At 41.6% G+C, this 15566-nt stretch overlaps 1 pseudogene; it reads left to right on the top strand.

Moving 5' to 3' along the window:
- Nucleotides 1-697: 697 nt before the first annotated feature.
- Nucleotides 698-853, top strand: LOC105741821 (annotated as a pseudogene).
- Nucleotides 854-15566: the final 14713 nt, after the last annotated feature.

Below are 15566 nucleotides of genomic sequence, written 5' to 3'. Positions count from 1 at the left end.
GTGACTATTCTTTTTTTAAAAATTTTTTTTAATTTTTTTAAATTGTTTTATTTATTTGAGAGAGAGAGAGAGAGAGAGAGAGAGAGAGAGAGAGACAGAGAGACAGAGAGACAGAGAGAGAGTGTGGTGTGTGTGTGTGGCCAGCTCAGCCCACCAGGGGGCGGGGCTGGCTGGCATGTGGTGCTGGGGGATTGAACCGCAGTCTCTGTGCTTTGCTAAGCTTGTTCTAAGTAGGTGCCTTAGACCACTGAGCCATCTCTCCAGCCCTCTGTGACTATTCTTGCATGTTCATTTTTCTACATAAAGTATCAATTGTCTACCTTCATTAAAAAGCTAGAATTTGAGGATACAGAGAGTTAAGAGTTACATTTATAAATTAATTTAGATAACTGACATTTTTTGAATAGTGAACTATCCTAAGTGGATAGTGAAACAGCACCCCCCAAAAAAAATCTGTGAAAAACTGGACAAAAATATTTGTATGTGTATAATAGAGGTCCAATATTCTTTTTTGGCAGAACCAGGGATTGAACTCAGATCCTTGTATTTGCCAGGCAAGCACTTATTCTACTGCGCCATCTCCCTAGCCCCCAATATTCTTAATATATTGGTAATATATTAGAAATATTTTTAAAGGGACAATACTCTTCTGCTTCAGTCCACCATCAAGTGTGTGCTCTCGCCTCCTACCCATACCATGTCTTCTCACAAGACTTTCAGAATAAAATGATTCCTGGTCAAGAAGCAAAAGCAGGATCACCCCATTCCTCAGTGAATTTGTATGAAGACAGGTAATAAAATCAGGTACAACTCCAAGAGGAGACCCTGGAGGAGGACCAAGCTAGGATTGTAAGGAGCTGCACATGAGCTGCAACACATTTATCCTCTGGGAGGTCACAAGATGATGTCCTCTTAATCATGGTCAAGACAATAGTGAATCAAGTTTTAAAAATAACCATTGCCTGGACAGTGGAATATACTTAATCGGGAATCTTATTTATTTTCTGTGATCAGTACTATTGACAATACATTTTTGAAACCTTAAAAAAATAAAGCGACAACAAGGAATATTATATGAAGAAACAATTGAGTTAGTATGTTGAACACACACACACACACACACACACACAGACCTCTTTGTCAAGTGGGAGGAGCTGAGGCCTGAGTCAACAGGACTATTGTGTAGCCAGCTGGGCAAGAGAACAAAGTAGACAGGAATGAGACATTGCTGGAGGTGATGGCCAATCAGGGTCACTTTTCTTCTGGCCTTGGGTTGATGAACTGCCACATTTCAACTTGAAGTGTGAAGTGGTGAGGAAACCCTGCTGGTGATCAGAAAGTGAAGCTTTCTTCCTAAATGGAACACCACCAGCCCTATCTTCCCACAGTGAATCACTGTGGCATTTTAAGCAGTTTGTTTGTACTATGCAATCATTCTTATAGCTGTCTGATTTAGAATGAGCTGGAATTTGTGAATTGAAATACATGGCTAGATTAAAACCCCTCAGCCTTTAAAGATGTCCCACGCAGCTTCAAACTCCTCTCCTTAGTCACATAGAGAGAAAACCTTCTCTCAGGCTTTCACAGAGAGCAAATTTGTCAAGCAAGGGCCATGACTCATCCAAATGGCTGACACTGACAAAGGGTCTACAAACTGAGGTACAGGGTTTCAGGGTAAATCCTGAGGGGATTTCACTGACCTTGTCAGATATAGAAGTTACATTTTTTTTTGTTGTATAGGTCTTGCTTTATCTTGATTTTAACCATCCAGCAGAAAAGTATAAACATGAGGTATAGAAAGTAAAGCCATATTAATATGCTAAGCTATAAAAGGCTCAAGTCAACAACTTCTTTTTTTTTTTAAATGAACTTTTTTTTTTTAATCATTGGTACATTTTTTATTTATTTATTTATTTTTAAACATTTATTTATTTGTGTGTGTGTGTGTGTGTGTCTGTGTGTGGCCAGCTCAGCCCACCAGGGGGCAGGGCTGGCATGTGGTGCTGGGGGATCGAACCGTGGTCCCTGTGCTTTGGCCAAGCTTGTTCTAAGTAGGTGCTTTAGACCACTGAGCCATCTCACCAGCCCAAGTCAACAACTTCTGACGTTGCCAGTTCTGCGGGTAACCCACTATTATTATGGACTACTGGACTACATTGGATTATTTTGCTGAATTCATTCACCTACAATATTTGAATGGCAATGAAACACCCATCTCTGACAAAACGAAACAAAAAAGAGGGATATAAATGAAGGATCATTTTGTAGTGAAAAAAATATATATACATATCTGTATATCCAAAATAGTTGGGATAGATATACTACTTTCTTTTAGTTCAATGAGAAGAAAGATTTGTACTAATAGTATTTAGACAAGATATCATGTCTGCATCTTTTTTTGTTTTTTTTTTCAGAACTGGGGATTGAACTCAGGCCCTTGCACTTGCTACGGAAGCGCTTATTCCACTGAGCCATCTCCCCGGTCCCTCATGTCTGTATCTTGTACTATGAATAACTATTATGAAGACAACAGTATGCAATGTATTAAATATTATAACTGTCTTACTAACCTGTTTTGAAACTGTTTCATTGCTATTTATTTCTCAAGATTAATTAAAAAATAAAATGAATACATAAGCTGAGGTAAAAAAAAAAATTCTCCTCTCCTCAGTCACACCGCCCTCTCTAAACCTTGTGACACCAATCTTTCCAGTAACCTCTTTCTGGAGAACTTCCTGCTATAGATTTTTTTTTTTTCTTCTTCTTCTTCTTCCATTATCCCTAAACCTTAATGGATGCTGAGAGTGTCTTTTCTCCTTCCTGGATTCACTAGCTGTAAAAGGAAAAGTAGAAGGCTCTAGACTCAAGGATATTTTGAGTGGGAGCGGGTGGCAGGTATTCAAGATTCAGCTCAGATCTCTCCACAGGTGGGGTCTGTGGCCAGTCCTCAAAGTCTGCCCGCTGTACCTTGCCTAGGTACACACACAACTGCCACTGCAAGTATTGGATTTTTCTCCATTGTCAGATTCATCTAACCTTTTTATTAATCTGACTGTGATTCTATCTATAAAATAATAGCCCTAGTAGCCTATTACATTAAAGAGCATTGGCTCCTGAGCTTGTATGTAAAGTCATGCAATCAGCCAGGAATGGTTCTGCTAAAAGTGGTTCTCACACTGCACATACGTTGAGTTCACTGGTGGGTTTATTAAATTATGGAGGTCTGGCCTCTTTCAGTAGTTCTATGCCAGAGCCTGAGAACTTGCTTTCTAACAACCTCCCACATGAGGATGCTACTGCTCCTGGTCCAAAGATAATTTGCTCTATTAGAACTGCCTGGGCAATGGTAACATTCTTTCTCTAATGGAAAGAGAAAGGAATGTCTCAATCCCACCCCTACCTTTGTAAGTAGCTTTCAAAATATTACATGGTGTGGTTTGTAATTAGTTGTGCACTGAGAGCCTGGTGTGCTCATGGGTGGGGTTTTGGGGAAGTGTTTGGATCTTGGAGGGTTATGGCTGGCTCACTATTAGGAGGTGGGGTCTGGCTGTAGAAATGGGTTGCTGGGGGCATGGCCTGGAAGAGCTCATCTTCCTTCCCAGCTCCTCCTTGGGCAGGAAGGAGAAGGGCTGCTCTCCACACCCTTCTGCCATGCTGTCCTGCCTCGGAGCCAGCTGACTATGGGCTAAAACCTCTACAAACTGTGAGCCAAAATAACAGACAGATTTTGAGTTTGAACAGAAAAGAAGCTCTTGTAATGTTACAGTCTACAAAGATGGAGCCTGATTGCTGAAAAAATTAGCATTAAATAGAAGCCAAATACTTTATAACCTCTCAATAGAAAATATGACTCCAGGCTCTAACAGGACCGTACAGCGCCCCACCCTTCACAAGCTCAAAGTTGCAAAAGTGAAAGATTTTGCTTCCAGAAAAGAGCCCCAGGACACTGTCAGAGGGAGTCATCCAGGGACAGTTCTCTAGGGATTCATGCTTTACCATCCAGCAATGGGAAACTTCTACAACCACCAGCAAGGTGTAAAAGGCCCAAGGTACTTATCCTCCTAGTCCACCTCCACATGCAGGATGTAAGAGTTGTGGGGTCAGAAAGCTTCCTCCTACATTTCATAAGGCCTGAGAGGCCAGACAATATGCTCCTGAGACAGCAGTGCATGAAGCTGTGAGTGAAGCTGTGAGTGCAGTGGAAACCTAGGAAGTTGGAGAAGTCACAGACGTGCAATGTCTGAGGAAAACCTCAAGGAGTAAGCAAAACAAGTATAAGACTGAACTTACTATTGTAGGCAACTGAGTTAGATAGAAATATTATAGGCAGTCAGACAGGTTTAGGCCCTCAGTGGAGATAATATGGAAGACATGCTACCTTGCAACTGTAGGAGAGACAGTGTTAATGGTTTGTGTGTATTTGTCCCTCCAAAGCCTCATGCGGCCACTGAGGCGCAGTTCTATAGTTTGTGATTAATTCATGATCCAAGGCTGGGATTATGGGTGTGAGTGCTATACCCAGCCTGGGGTAGATAGCTTGAATGTAACATAAGAAGAACAGAGAGACAGACTTGTGCTCTGTAGCCACTGTTGCCGATACTCCTCCGTTTCTCTCTGCTCTTTGCCTCTGCCATGAATGGTTGCTCTCTGCCATGTGCCACTCTGCCTTGGACCCAGCTGAGTATGGACTGAAACCTCCAGTAACTGTGAGCTAAAGAAAACTTTCCTTCCTTCATTTTGAGTGTCAGGTATTTGTCTCAGCAAGGAGAGACGGAGTAACTGAGATAGACAGGCACTCCTGCTCTGGGCTAGACCTCAAGACAAAAGCATAAACAAATGCACCCACATACCTCCCTAGGGATGGGCATCAGGGATTGATATTCTAAATAGGTATTGATCACCTCCAAAAAGTCAGGCGTCACTGACCCAACCCCCTACAAGAAAAGCCCCTGTTCTGTATTCATGTCCACTTACTATGTGACTTTCTTCCCCATATGATCCTGATTTAATGAATTTTACCTGAACAATTAATCTTTTTGGTGGACCATAATTTTGTCCCACCTCAAGTGTAAATCCACATGTTTTCCACTTTAATTCCACCTCACTTTGTGGTTTTGCTTTATAAAACACCTAGAAAAGGCAGGGTCCTTGGCAACCCACTCATGACCCCTTCTGTCTCTCTCAAATAGAAGCTTTTATTTCCCTTGATAAATGTATTCTGCTCTTAACCTCTGTTGTTCCTAAAATTCATTCTTCAATTTTAGAGAACACAAACTCATCCTAGGTATCTGTCAGGTTGGGCATTTCATTCCCTTGTATCACTACAAGAACTACAACCCCTGACAATGCCATAGGGGCAGAGATGCCTAAGTTGTTTGGAATTCATGTCTTATCACAACTTATCCCAGGTGCTGGACACAGAGCTACAAGATTTAATGTTTGCACCACTGGGTTTTGTATTGCTTTGGTCTCATTGTTTTCTGTTCCCCAATAATCCCTTTGGAATGGGAATGCTTTGGAATAATCTCTGTCATTGATGTCATTGGTGTTTAGCTTTATTTTGATTTATTTTGTTTTTATTTTTATTTGGAATTTTTTTAGGGAAGGGTCGATCAGACTTGATCAGACTCCTAGTGATTCACCTGTTTACAGCCTCCCAAGAGCTGGGATTACAGGCACGCATCACCTTGCCCAGTCTCAATTGCCCAGGGGTGGGGCTGGCATGGCAGGCTCGGGACCGATCCCCCGACCCCTGTGCCTGCTTGCAGGCACTTTAATCTACTACGCTACTTGGCCAGCCCTTTTATTTTCATTTTTATAGGGCCTTATAGCTAAGAGTTTGCTTCAAGTCTCAGAGGAAAGAGACTTGAAGGGACTTTGGACTTGGACTTTTTAAAAATATTGAAACTATTAGGACTTTGGCAACTCTTATGGTGAACTAAATGCATTTTGCAGAGGGGATGCACATGAGTATTTTGGGATCCAGGGACAGAATGTTAGGATAAATGTCCCCTAACAGTCTGATGTGCTCATTGGTGGGGATTTTGAAAAGTATTTGGATTTATGGGGGTTTATTGGCTTACTCGCTGTTAGGAGATATGGTCTGGTGAGAAGAGGTGACTCACTTGGACCACCAGGGTTTATTTTCCTCTCTGGCTCCTCCCTTGGCCTCTCTGCTTCTTGCCTGCCATGTCACCTCTGGCAGAGGAGAACGACTCTCCTCTGCTTTGCCATCCTTCCCTGGAACCAGCTGACTATGGGCTGGTACCTCCACAAACCCAAAACAAACCTCTCATCCTTTAATTTGCTTGTGGAGGATATTGTATCCAGTGACGAGAAAGTAACTAAATTGGGGAGATAGCTCAGTAGAATAAGCACTTTCCTGACAAGAGCAAGGCCCTGAGTTCAATTCCTGGTTCCACCAAAAAGAAAAAGTAACTAAGACATTGCACAACAGGATGTAACTCAACAGTTCCTGTGTTAAGGCACAAGGCTTGAAAACTACTGCTCCAAACTATGTGTTAAAGAGAGAGTATGGAATACCCTTCACAGAGGTAAAATACTGTCAACTGAGAAGATACCAGCACTTTTTTCTTTTTTTGTATTTTAGGGAAGGGTCTACAGGGTGTTTAGGGTCTCACTACTAGATTGGACTCATAGTGATCTGCCTGTTTACAGCCTCCCAAGAGCTGGGATTACAGGCATGCGATGCCACACCCAGTCTCTTTCCTTTTTTTTTTTTTTAACCATCATTTTTTTCTTTCCTAACAGTCAATCATATTCTTTAACTACTCGTTTACTTTTTCTAAGATAGACAGTGACAAAGAGTGACATTTCAGTGAAATACAGATTGTAGAAGTTATGTGAAATGACCTTTGAATTCCAAGGAAATAATTTATCTCTTTTATGAATGTACAATACTCCAACATTCTTTTATGCAAAAGCACCAATTTAACAATTTATTAATTAGTATTTGTAGAATGAAGAATGAATATGCAACAGTATGAAATTGAATATAATTCGTGTATAACCTTGTCAGCTAAGTAGGAAGAGTGACAGAGGTGCCAAAAATTCCAAGTTCCTGAGGGAAGGATAAGAAAATTGTTAGATGTTCAGGAGGAAAGTGCACAGGGTTTGCTGTGCCAATGACCTTTTTTTTTTTTTTTTTTTTTTTTTTTTGCAGAACCGGGGATTGAACTCAGGCCCTTGCGCTAGCCAGTGAAGCACTTATTCCACTGAGCCATCTCCACAGCCCCTGCCAATGACCTTCTTGCAAGACCTCTGTGGTACCAAAATGTGTAACCTATAGCTCAATTGAGGGTAACATACAGTTTGCTCTCTGGTCACCTGCTCCCCAAATCACATGTCTGAGCATGAGCCTACCACAGTCCAGCAAAGGGCTGATTTGTCATTCTCCAAGACATCTAATGAATTATCAGGAGCCCGAGTTACCTTGAGTTTGGATTTCTCTCCAAGAGGCATTAGTTATCAGACAGCTTCTGAACACTGGGAGTGTAATACAACCATTATTTTCATATGACACTGTGTCTACGGGACTCTTCCAATAGACTTTTAAGAATTCTTTCTTACCATTTCATCACTCAAGACCTACAATCTCCTTTACTTTGTGGACTCAGGGATCAAATGAAGGCATAATAAAAGAACCACAAGACTCCCACCCTACTTAACAACTAGAGCCTGACATTCAAATTTAATTTCATCTTTTTTAGCCCAAGACATGTTGAAATAAAAGCATAATTGTGAATTATTTTGCAATTAGCATGTTGCATTTATTTATTTATTTATTTGTTTGTTTTGTGGTCCTGGGGATTGAACTCAGGACCTTGTGCTTGCCAGGCAAGCACTTATTCTACTGAGCCATCTCCCCAGCCCAGCATGTTGCTTTTTAATACCTTGTGGTTATGTTAATTCACAGTAAAGAATGCTGCATAGATTTTCTTAGCTGAATCATTTTCATCATTCTAAGATTTCTGGGAACAGGGGATATTGTCAGTTTGGGTTGGTGGACCAAAGGCCACAGACCAGGTGTTTTACAAACAAAAAGAAATGTATTCCTTACAGTCTGGAGCCCCCATGTCTGAGATTAAGGGGCCAACGTAATCAGTGTGTGGTGAGTGTCCTCTTCTGCATTGCAGATTGCTAGCTCCTGCTTTTGTCATCACCCAAAGGAAAGAAAGCTAACTGCTCTCCCAGATTTTCTATTAAGGACTCACGAGTGCTGTACCCTCAAGACCTAACTACCTCTCAGAGACTCTACCTCCAAATAGCAACACAATGGGGCTAGGGTTTCAGCATATGAATTTGAGGGGTGTGTGAAGCACAAATCTTCAGATCATTGCAGGAGACTTGTCACATTTTTGGCACTATCATTTTCTCTAATATTTATAATATAAGCCCTGTTGCATAGTAGAACTTCAGTAAATATTTGTTGGGTGAATTAAAAAAAAAAACATAAATGATCCTGTTCTACCCGTCATTTAGTAAATTCAGGAAGTAATTGCCCAAACTTATTCTCAAGCAAGATTGAATAAGAATTCTCTCTCTCTCTCTCTCTCTCTCTCTCTCTCTCTCTCTCTCTCTCTCTGACAGAGTCTTGCTAAGTTGCCCAGGTTGGTGACAAACTTATCTTCTTTCTTTAGCTTCCTGAGTACCTGGGATTCCAGGCATGTGCTATCATGCCAGGATTTTATTTTATTTTGTTTTTTGAGACTGGGTCTCATATGCAATTCAGGTTGGTCATGTGCTCACTTTTGTAGCCCCTGACTGGTCTCAAACTCCCAGAGATCCTCCTGGCTCATCTTCTTGAGTGCTGGGGTTACAGGCGTGTGCAACCACATACTGGGGTCACATGGCATCAAGAGCCAAGACGGTGTGTGCCCAGGTATCTGGGGTTGAGATGGTTGGGGATCAAACTCGGGCCCTTGCGCTTGCTTGCCAGGTAGGTGCTTATGCCTCTGAGCCATCTAATCTAGCTCCTCATGCCAGGATTTTATTTCTGAGTTCTGATATACATGCTGGACACAGTCAGTTCTCCACATCTTCTAATCTTCAGGTATCTTATCACTTAGAATGAAAACCACTTCACAAAAATTTTATCACCATCTGCTTCTATCATTTGAGTCTTTGTGTTTATATCTCAAATGGGCTTTATTATTTTCCTTGTTTTTCCTCCATATTTTAGGCATTTTCTCTGGCATTACCTGTGAAAATATATCTGCCTCTCATATAGAGCAATGGTTGACAATAGAACTACATTTCCTAGTTCCTGTTGCATCTGTGTGGCCAGATTGCTGGATCATACTAATAAAATGTGGTGGGACAGTCTACTACTTTTGGGACACACGTGAGAAGCAGATACATCTCCCTGATGTTCTTTTTTTCTTTTTGTCAGTTAGTACAAGGCTACTTGAGGCCATACATGTGCTCAATCTCATTTGCACCCTGAGTTCTCTAGAGGAACAAAAGCAGTAGAAAATATGTGTATAACTATGTGAAGAGATTTTTGAGACAGCTTGCAGGATCAGAGGCAGAAGGGTCCATAACGGTGGTCTGCAGGATCAGAGGCAGCAGAATACAACAGCCGCTCAGCCATGAAGATGGAAGCTACAGAGCAAGAGCGATCACAGATGCAGCACTAGTTCAACATCAGAGGCCTGCAAGTTCCCTGGAAGGTCACGGTTGTGAGTCTGCATTGAAGGCTGAAGAAATTGGAGACCTGGAGACCGATGTCCAAAAACGACAGCAACAAAGGATGAATCCTCCCAGAAAGACTGGAACTCTTCAAGATGGGGACACTTTCTTCTTCTTTCCCTCTTTTATCCCATCCAGGCTACAAGCCTAGTTAGTGGTTGGTGCCACCCCTAGTGAGGGTGGGCCTTTTCCTCTCAGTTTGCTGGTCCACATGTTAACCATACAGACATGCAGACCTGTGCTTTACTAATCTGCCAGGCATTTATTAATCCACTAGCATTGACATATCACAGTAATGGATGCAACCATGAATTCTTCTTTTTCTTTCTTCTTTTTTTTTTAAGGGAGCAAGCAATTTTATTATGTGTGTGGGTAACACACTGAGAACTTTTTCTTTGGCTTGGCAAATGTAAGCAAAATATTACATTATTAGTTGCTATTAATGCATGGCATTTATTTTTTTTTATTATTATTTTTTTAATGCATGGCATTTAAAGCTCTCATTTTGTTTAATTTACATATGGGATCCAGCCATAAATATTCATAACATTCTGCTCTTGTTCCCCCAAAGACTTATGTACATCCCTTTATAAAAAAGGCATTTTAGTCCATCTCTAAGAGTTTCCAAAATCCTAAGTTTCAGAGTTGCTGAAAAGTCCAAGTCCCATGTCTCCTCTGAAATGTAAGGCAAACACTTAAATGTGAGCCCTGTATGAATGAAAATTAAACACTTCCAACATTCAATGGCACAAGAAATGCATTAATATTCCAAAAGGTACAAACAAGGGGATACAAAACATTGGGACCAAAGCAAGTCCAAAATCCTGCAGGGCAAACGTTAAATCCTGTAGTTCCATGTGGAACATCTGGAACAATCTGTGATAACTTGTGAGCTCCAAAGGCCTTAGTAGCTCTGGCTCTACATCACTTCTGGTGGTTGTAGCTCCCATGGCTTCTCTCTTAGGCCTGCTTCACTCCCTCCTTGTACCTTCCTTAGATGATCCACATTTCTGTCTTCTCCAAACTTCTGGGATCTCACTGTACCTTTCACTTCACACTCACAGCATCGCATACTGTCCTCCCCGGGGCACACTGCCTGGCCTCCCAGGCCTTCTAAAATCTAGGTGGAAGCCTTAACCTCAGAACACTTGCATTTTGCATGCATCTCAAACCAGCACCATGTGGATGATACCAAGGTCTGCTTCCAGCTGGAGCAGTGGCCAGGTTTTCTTCTCTTGGCTGCAAAGATCAAGTGTCTGGATTGCTGAGCACTCTGAACCTAATTCTGAAGAATACATTCTCTATAATGCTGACATTTTGGAACCTGGTGTGGTGTCCACCACCATTCTGGAACATGGCACTCTGTGGCTTTGTCCTCAGAGCAAAGTCTTTCACTTCTTCAGTTTTGAGGCTGCAAAAGAGGTTGCTGCTTCTTGTAAATTCTTCTTTTTCTGTGTGTGGTCTAAGGATCAAACTTAGGGTCTCACACATTCAAGGCAGGTACTCCCTGACTGAGCAACATCTCAGCCCTTTTTATTTTTGAGATAAGCACTTACTGTGTTGCCTACATTGGGCTCAAACTTGTAGTCTTCCTTAGCCAGCTGAGTAGCTGGAATTTCAAGTGCTACTGTGCCCAGCTCGTGCCACGAATTCTTTAGAATCTATCATCCATCTGAAGCTTCATAAGATGTCATGGCTTAAAATAACTTTTTTTGAGACAGGGACTCACTATGAAGTCTAGGATGGTCTTCAACTGTCTGCACACCCTAAGATAGTCTTGAACCCATGGTCTTCCTGCCTCCCAAATTTTGTGATTACAGGTATATGCTAGCAGATCTTGCAACATTTATTCATTATCTCATGGTTTCTGTGAGTCAAGTATCTAGGAACAGCTTGCTGGGAGGTTCTAGGTTATGATCTCTTACAAAGCTACAGTCAAGGTGCCAACTGGACATGATGTCATCTAGAGGCTTAATTTGGCTCATTCTCTTTCTTTCTTTTTTTCTTTCTTTTTTTCTTCTTTTTTTCTGCAGAACCAGGGATTGAACTCAGGCCCTTGCACTTGTCAGGCAAGTGCTTATTCCACTGAGCCATCTCCCCGGCCCCTCAAATTTCTATGGGAGCTTTCAGTCCTTGGTCATGTTGATTTATTTATCCATAGACATATGTCAGGACATAGCAGCTAGCTTAATATTCAGCGAGATGGTGTAGAAGCCACCAGAGTTTATAATCTAATCTCAGAAATGACATCATTTCTCTCATATCCTATTCACTGGATGAGCATTACACAAGGATACAGGAAGTTGGGGTTACAGGGAACTACCCCAAAGGCTGCCTACTACAGAATACTTTTTTTTTTAAAATATATTTTATTATTGTGTGTATGTGTGTGTGTGTGTGTGGCCAGCTCAGCCCACCTGGGGACGGGGCTGGCTGGCATGTGGTGCTGGGGGATTGAACCGCGGTCCCTGTGCTTTGCTAAGCTTGTTCTAAGTAGGTGCTTTAAACCACTGAGCCATCTCACCAGCCCCCAGAATACTTTTATGTATATATTAAAATACAAGATCTAGAAGCAGATCTAATACTATAATTTTGAAATGTGTAAATTGTAAGTGCAAATTTTTGAGAGATCTGTAAAAGTAGTAACAATATTTAATTTGATTTCTATTTGTTAAAAGTCACAACTACTACTAATACATCTGTGGTTTTGCCTACCACCATAATTAAACAATATGATACATTTTACCTCAACATTAACAGAGAGGAGCTGGAGATGTGCCTCAGTGGTAGAGTGCTTGCCTAGTGTGCAAGAAAGAGGCTTGGGTCAGAACTGAAAGAAGAAAGAGCATTGTTTTTACCCAAAGTATAAATTAAAACCTTAAATACTTACTTGGGGTCTGGAGCCCATGGTCTGTTGAGAATAAAGTTGATGATTATTAACTACCTATGTTTTCATTCTCTATGAACAAGCTCTCAACATTTGTTACTGTAGAAAAGGATTTCACCTGAAACAGGTAGCAGCAACTTGATTTATCAGAAAGTGACTTCCTAAATCTCTCTTCAATACTGATCAGAGAGAAACAAAGTGTAGTTTCTGAGCTGCATGATGGCAACTCTATAGAATAAAGAAAATATGGAAAAGCACCAAAGAAAACTGCTATCTACAGCAAGATACCTTGTGGGCCTGGCTCACCCACAGAGATCTTGTGGATTAGTTCCACAGAGGCTGAAGCCAAATCAAACCTACCAAAGGCTAAGTTAGAAAAGAAGGAACAGAAGGTTACCATAAAGAATGGTCTTTGCTTTTGCCAAAGGGGGAGGAAAAAAAAGAAAATCTAAAATCAATAAGCCAGCAAAGAAAAATGGAAAGGATAAAGCACTTCTCATCAGTGCAGAATTTGAGGAGAGTGTCCAGACTGCTATGCAAGTCTCTCAGGGCGTTCTTGGCCTTAGTTTTGTACAGACTTCCTGTGAAGTCCGTGCTGCATACCCAGTCAGACAAAGAATCAGGAATCGCTTCTTCTGCTGTTAATGATAAAGCCAATCCAAAGAGGGTAATGATTGTACCTCATACTCAAGAGATTTCAGCTTCTGTAGAAGATGAAGTTAACTCTGAGATAAAGGCATATGAACTAGGCCAAGCAATGCCTGCACCTTCTGAGGAGAAATTTAATAGTCTTTCTTTAAGCAAAAGAAAGAAGGAAGCTCAGGGTGAAAAAGTACAGAAAATCCAATGTGAATACAGCACAGAAAGACCAACCACAGAAAATAATTGTGTCATTCTCAGAGGAGGGGCCAGCAAAAAAGGAAAGGGAGGTGGTTTTGGTCGATGTCTAGTTTGTGCAGTGTTGCTGCCCAAACTGTGAGTGATGGCCACAGCTGCATGGGGACACTGATTTCTCAGTTCTTCCAGCTAGTTGGTCCTGTGAGCAGAATATAGACTTGGATCATGATTTCTGTGACATTCCTGAGGAGATCTGGACAGGGCATGAGAGCTAAGTGGCTGTTATGGTTTACATCTAGGTGTCCCCCCAAATCCCACATAGTCACTGCAGAGGGCTTCTTGAGTGGTGATTAATTCATGACACAGTGCTTTGATTATGGGTGTAAATGCTGCTGGGATTATGGGTGTGAATACTACACCAGCCCTAGGGCAGGACCGATAGCCTGAAGGCAATATAAGAAATAGAGAGAGGCCTGCCACTACTGCCTCTGCTCCTCCCTTTGCTGTCTTCTGCCAACATGAACAGCTGCCCTCTGCCATGTGCCACTCTGCCTTGGAGCCAGCTGAGTATGGACTGAAACCTCTACGGACTGTGAACTAAGCAACCCTTTTCTCCCCTAATTTTGGGTGTTGGGTATTTTCTCTCAGCATCAAGAAAAGTAACACAGCCTGCTATATTTCTCATCCTATATTTTATTTTATTTTATGTATTTGGTACAGGGTTTCACTATGCAGCTCGGACTCATAGTGATCCTGTTTTCAGCCTCCCCAACACTGGGATTACAGGCCTGCGCCACCACACCAGGCCTCTCGGTCGAAGGCTCAGCCCACCTGAGAGTGGGGCCTGCAAGGCCTGTGTTGCCAGGGATCAAACCCCTGTCCAAGGGCTTACCTAAGCAGGTGCTTAGTCTGCTGAGCTATCTCACTATCTGCTATGACGTTAAATATCTTCATGCTTTTTCTTCAGGCCAGAACTCTCTGACCTGTGGATGCACTCATTCCACTTCATACCTTACCTCTCTTCTTAGAAGTTTCTGGGCTAAGGATATAGTTCAGCAGCATAAGTGCCTGCCTGGCAAGCACAAGGTCCTGGGTTTAATCTCTGGTACAGCAAAGCAAAAAAAAAAAAAAAAAAGTTTCATACATAGCTCAAATCAAAGAGTTTCAAATTATGACTCTTGATTTTTTTCCTTTTCCCTAACCTGTTCCATTCTTTTTTCCCCCCATCACGCTTGCCAATCTCCTTGATTATAATAGCACTAACATTTATTCAGTTAACCTATGTAAGCAAAGTGTTCTTTACCTTCTAGGTGTTCACCTAAATTTCATATCCTCCCAGGACGTCTCCTAAAGAAACACTCTCTATTTTTTTTTTTTTTTTTTTTTTTTTTCCTTTTTTTTTTTTTTTTTTTTTTTTGGTGGAACCAGGGATTGAACTCAGACCCTTACGCTTGCTAAGGAAGTGCTTATTCCACTGGGCCATCTCCCCTGCCCCAGAACCATTCTCTTTACAGCAAGCCTTCCTCTATTATTTTCTAAAAATTTATTTTATTTATTTATTTAACATTTATTTATTGTGTGTGTGCGTGTGTGGGGGGGGCCAGCTCAGCCCACCAGGGGGCAGGGCTGGCTGGCATGTGGTGCTGGGGGATCGAACCGCGGTCCCTGTGCTTTGCCAAGCTTGTTCTAAGTAGGTGCTTTAGACCACTGAGCCATCTCTCCAGCCCCCCTCTATTATTTTCTAATACTTCCATACTGATATCAGACTTTGTGACTATCTTGTCTATTTATACTTGTTTTGTCTTTCTCTCCTTGAGGAGAGTATAAACTACACTTTATCTCTGTTACATTTTGAGTTCCAACGGAGAAGTAGAAAAGATGTCTTGTTTTGTGGTCCTATAATGTCTTGATTATAGGTACTTAATAAATCAGTGGTTCTCACACGTCAGTGGGTATACCCACCCCTAGGGATTTTGCCTCAACAAGTGTGTAATGAGACTCAGTGATTTTTTTTTTTTTTTTTTTTTTTTTGAGACAGGGTATCCCTATGCAATTCAGGCTGGTCTTAAGCTCACTTTGTAGCCCAAGCTGGTTTGAACTCACAGTGATCCTCCCGCCTAGCTTCCTCAGT

This window comes from Octodon degus, unplaced genomic scaffold, assembly GCF_000260255.1.
Source record: "Octodon degus isolate 3935 unplaced genomic scaffold, OctDeg1.0 scaffold00024, whole genome shotgun sequence".
NCBI lineage: Eukaryota > Metazoa > Chordata > Mammalia > Rodentia > Octodontidae > Octodon > Octodon degus.
This window is presented reverse-complemented; position numbering and strand designations above follow the sequence as displayed.